The following is a 5,287-nucleotide window of genomic DNA, read 5'->3' on the forward strand; positions in this document are numbered from 1 at the left end:
TATATATATATATATATATATATGAAGAGTTCAGATGCAAAAGCCGCTAAACACCACCTCCGTCAAAAATGAGATAATGACATTGAGCGAAAGCTTTCTGCACATAGTAAACGTTCAACAAATATTTTTGCTTCAAATCCTCTAAATCCCAGCCTCAGCCCATTCAGAAATATCAGTTTGTTGGCAAAAGCCTCTAGACGCCAATTCCCTTTGGCAGCAAAAGCCGCTATGTTCCGAGAACCAATCAGAAGGCGTGAATCGAATCTTTTTTTGAGGAGATTGTTTTAGATTCAGATTCAGATTGAGATTTGTAACATTTTTAAGATGGAGTACGATGAAATGGATGAGCCTGTCCTACTGACATTAAATGGCAGAAGAAAACGTCGTTTACCTCAAAACTCTGGCCGTTACAAGGCAAAAGAAAAAATAAACTGGAAGTGGCTTGGTCGCAAGTGTAGCATGCACTCATAACAGTTCTTCATGCAGTGCTACTTTGAAGGAATCTGATTTATTATACATCAAACAACAGCTCTATTTCACCAACGACAAAGTCAAACAAGATGACATTCTTCTGTCTCATATGGATGCTATGCCATGTAAACGGAGGAGACAACAAGTGGAGGCTGAAGAGAAGAGACAACAAAGAGATGTGTTGATCAATTATGCCGTTTTAAAAGAAGATAAAGCGAAAGTATTATTCATTCCTGAGCATTTTCTGAAAGTACAAAGATTTCCTCATCACAATAGTTACTAGTTTTTCCTATTTTTGCATTAGTGCCTTATTATTTGTATTATTTTTAATGTTTTATTTATTTATTTAAAAAAAATGTACGTTGTCAAAGCCATGTTTATCCAATTATCTTCCTCTAGTACGTGCTCAGTACACGGGCTATTTTTTCAGCAGTTATTATCTGGTAATGCCTCTCTGCGGTATTAAAGGGGTCATATGATCTTTTTTAAAGATCATTATTTAGTGTATTTGATGTAACAGAATAAGTTGACATGCTTTAATGTTCAAAAAACACATAATTTTTCAAATACTGTACATTATTGTAGGTCCTCTATGCCCCGCCTCTCTCAAACGCTTCGTTTTCTACAAAGTCCCTCCTTCTGACAAGCCAGTCTGCTCTGATTGGCCAGCTGATCCAGTGCATTGTGATTGGCCGAACACCGCAAGCACTCTTCGGAAATGTAATGCCCCTTACCATAATCGCGAGCTTCATCTTTGTAAAGACATAAATGTAAAGACAGAGCCCGAAAGGGGTCTCGCGACAGACACAGTGATGAAGCTGGTATGTGTTTGCAGTAGTGTTGTCAAAAGACCCGGTATATTTCGGTACCAAGTCGGTACTAAAAAAATTCAAACGTTACGGTACCAGGTTTTTTAGAGTACCCGGTCAACCCGGTTCTTGATGCGCTATCAGAAAACTATCCTCTTCCAGTGTTGCCAAGTCCGTGGTTTTCCTGCGGAATTGGGCTGCTTAACACTGTTGCAGCCCAACCTGAACAGGTTGTTTTTCATGTCCGCGGGTTGAAAAACGACCCCACTAACGTGATATTTAGCCCCTGGAATGCGAATTACCAGGGGAACCCCGCCAAAACATGCGTATTTTAAACTCCGAACGCGATTGGGCGGGTTTTGTTGTGAAAACCTGGCAACCTCTTCATAAAAGCAGTGGCGACCTCAAGAGGAGGAAAGCTGTGGAAGGTCACGCGGTCGTGGGTTTGGCCCTGGCGGCGGTAGACGGAAGTTGGAGTTTGGATCAGAGGATCATGGCGGCTAAATAAAGCAATTCAAAAAATACTAAGAATAAAGCTTGTGGACATCAAACGGGTAATGGATCAGAGAATTTAAGAATGGATGATACAGGTGAAGAGGAGGATGATATGGAGGTAGGGCGGACACAGATAGAGGGAAGATCAGGAAAGAAGGAATCTAAAAAGAGGAAAAAAGGTAAGGAGGAAGGATCAGAAAGTAGTTCGGTAGCGAGTGAGGAAGAAGGGGATGGAAGAAATAAGGTCATAGGAGGATTTAGGGTAATATTAAAATTTAAAGAAGCGGTAGGAGTTTCAGGAATAAATCCGTTGGCGTTGACATGAATTGAGGAAATTAGTAGGTGAGATTAGCCCCTGGAATGCGAATTACCAGGGGAACCCCGCCAAAACATGCGTATTTTAAACTCCGAACGCGATTGGGCGGGTTTTGTTGTGAAAACCTGGCAACCTCTTCATAAAAGCAGTGGCGACCTCAAGAGGAGGAAAGCTGTGGAAGGTCACGCGGTCGTGGGTTTGGCCCTGGCGGCGGTAGACGGAAGTTGGAGTTTGGATCAGAGGATCATGGCGGCTAAATAAAGCAATTCAAAAAATACTAAGAATAAAGCTTGTGGACATCAAACGGGTAATGGATCAGAGAATTTAAGAATGGATGATACAGGTGAAGAGGAGGATGATATGGAGGTAGGGCGGACACAGATAGAGGGAAGATCAGGAAAGAAGGAATCTAAAAAGAGGAAAAAAGGTAAGGAGGAAGGATCAGAAAGTAGTTCGGTAGCGAGTGAGGAAGAAGGGGATGGAAGAAATAAGGTCATAGGAGGATTTAGGGTAATATTAAAATTTAAAGAAGCGGTAGGAGTTTCAGGAATAAATCCGTTGGCGTTGACATGAATTGAGGAAATTAGTAGGTGAGATAGAGTTTGCAAAAGTGCTGCAAGAGGGTGCTTTATTGATAGTTTGTATGAATGAAGAACAGAAAAACAAAGCTATAAAACTAAAAGCAGTGGGAAAGCAGTCGGTGATGAGCTTTAAGATTGTAGGACAGACATTGTGGGTGTTTGGTGTGATAAATGGCGTTCCGTTTGGAGTTAATATGGAGGAATTAAAAAAGAATCTAGATGGAGGAAAGGTCATTGATGCAGTCCGTTTACAGATGAATAGAGATGGAAGAAGAGTAGATAGTTTGTCAGTGCGTCTAAAGTTTGAAGGGAAAGAATTGCCAGATCGGATTAAGATGGGGTTTATCAGCTACCCGATTAGGGAATACATAGCCCCACCGTTGAGGTGTTATAATTGTCAGAGGTACTGCAGCAGTATGTAAAGCTAAAATTAGACGTGCGCGGTGGGTGTGAGGTAAGGAAAAGAGCAGTAGAGGTACAACAGGAGATTGTTAAAAATAATCTAACTTGTGCTGAGGCTGTAAAGGTAGTAAGGGTTAGGAATAAGCCAAGTGGGACAGAACGAATGGTGTATGAAAAGAGAAGTGAAGATACAGGGAAAAATGGATAGGGAGGAGTAACAGAAGATACAATGTTGGTAAATAAAAAAACAGTTTGTGCTCTTTATGGTAGAGTTAATTAACTGTACTGCCCAAACGGAAAAAAGAACAGAAAAGATACAAATAATTATCAAGGCAGCAGAAAGATTTCTAGAGATAAAGGGTTTGAAGTGTGAAGACATTAGGAAGAGTCTCAATACAGAGTCTCGGTCAAGCCAGGAGTTATGGGTTGGATAAAAGGTTTGTTAACTATCTTACAATGGAATGCTAGAAGCCTTTGTGCAAATGGTCAAGAGTTTAAAGGATATATTAGTCAAATGAAGGAAAAGCCAGATATTATATGTATACAAGAGTCATGGTTGAATTCTAGGTTAGATTTTGTGTTAAAGGGGTATGTAAGTGTGAGAAGGGACAGGGAAGATGGTAAAGGTGGGGGTTGTGTTACATTTATAAAAGAAGGAATGCATTACAGAGTTGTGGAGAAGGGTGATTATGGAGTATATAGTTGTAGAAGTATGGTCTGGAATGAATAACTTCACATTTATGTAAATTAATGGAAAAAAGTATTACTGACCGGTTGATGTATAATATGGAGAAGAATAACTTTTTCTCTGCATATCAAAGTGGTTTTAGACGTGGAAGAGGAACAATGGATTCAATTATCAAATTAGAATAAGATATTAGGAAAGCTTTGATCAATAAAGAAACAATAATAGCAGTTTTCTTTGATGTTGAGAAAGCTTATGATATGTTATGGAAAGAGGGTTTGCTAATTAAATTAGATCAAATAGGAATAGGGGGAAGAATATATAATTGGATTAAAGAGTTTTTAATTGAGAGAAATATTAAAGTAAAGGTTGGAGATTATATTTCAAGGGAGGGAAGTATTGAGAATGGCACTCCGCAAGGAAGTGTCATAAGTCCTTTGTTATTTATAATTATGATTAATGATGTTTTTGCAACAATAGGTGAAAATATAAATAAATCTTTGTTTGCAGATGATGGAGCTTTGTGGCTTAGAGGTAGGAATGTTGAGTATATTGTTAATAAAATGCAAAGAGTTTTAATAAATGTTGAAAAATGGTCTTATAAATGGGTTTTTTAATTTTCTGTAGATAAAACTAAATATATTTTCTTTACAAATAAAAGAAGAAGTATAGATTTAAAGTTGAAATTATATAATAAAGTGAATACAATCACAAGCTTTGAGAATTTGTTGTGGAGCTTATACTTCCTCCTCAGTTCCAGCATTACAGGTGGAGATGGGGGAAATGCCGTTTCATCTAAGAAGGAAACAATAGATTTTGACGTATTGGGCAAGCTTAAAAGGTCAACAGGATAATCATCCAATAAAAGGATTACTTGAGATTTGTTGGGAGCATGGAAAAAGGAAAATTAATAGTTTTGGTTGGATCATTAAAGATTTAGTGCGGGAGATGGAACTAAATGAGTACAGAGTTATTCCAACGGTAATTTTACCAACGATACCTTTATGGATTTTACCACAACCAAAAATTGATTTATTCTTATTGGAAGCAAGACAAGATAAAGAGCAGGAGTTACTAGAGGCAGAATTGACAAAACAATATATTGGGATTAATTATGAACGAAGAAATAAGAAGAAGAGGAGGAAATGCGCATTATGTCAATCCCATAAGCACGTATTCTGTTCCACACTCCAGTCCAGTCGGTGGCGGTAATGCACCTACAAGTTGGTTTACCAACTGCCAAGAAACACCAAAGAAGAAGAAGAAGAAGAAGAAGAAGAGGAGGAAGAGGAAGAGGAGGAGGAGGAGGAAACCCATCAAACTAACAAAACACCCCGATCAAGTTCAAGCAGGTAAGTTTCGATTACATTTTTCATATTTAGAGCTTCTGTTGGGAATATTATTCCATATTTTAATTTTAATTTCGGATTGAAATAAACATCGCCGTTAGCATATACGTAGTTAATCGTTAGCATAAACCGGTGTTACGAGATTTTTGGTTTCATTAGAATGAATTTTGTTCAAAATT

General features: G+C 38.3%; 1 long non-coding RNA gene across 1 annotated transcript in view; it reads left to right on the forward strand.

Moving 5' to 3' along the window:
- The window catches only part of LOC107573165 (uncharacterized), a 15,144-nt gene that overhangs the window by 8,442 nt on the left and 1,415 nt on the right, over positions 1–5,287 (forward strand). The window contains exon 2 of the long non-coding RNA XR_001607455.1: positions 3,754–3,757. This is a non-coding gene — a long non-coding RNA (uncharacterized lncRNA). The remainder of the gene's footprint in view (positions 1–3,753; positions 3,758–5,287) is intronic.

The sequence above is a fragment of the Sinocyclocheilus grahami genome, unplaced genomic scaffold (assembly GCF_001515645.1).
Source record: "Sinocyclocheilus grahami isolate Dianchi unplaced genomic scaffold, SAMN03320097.WGS_v1.1 scaffold1879.1, whole genome shotgun sequence".
NCBI lineage: Eukaryota > Metazoa > Chordata > Actinopteri > Cypriniformes > Cyprinidae > Sinocyclocheilus > Sinocyclocheilus grahami.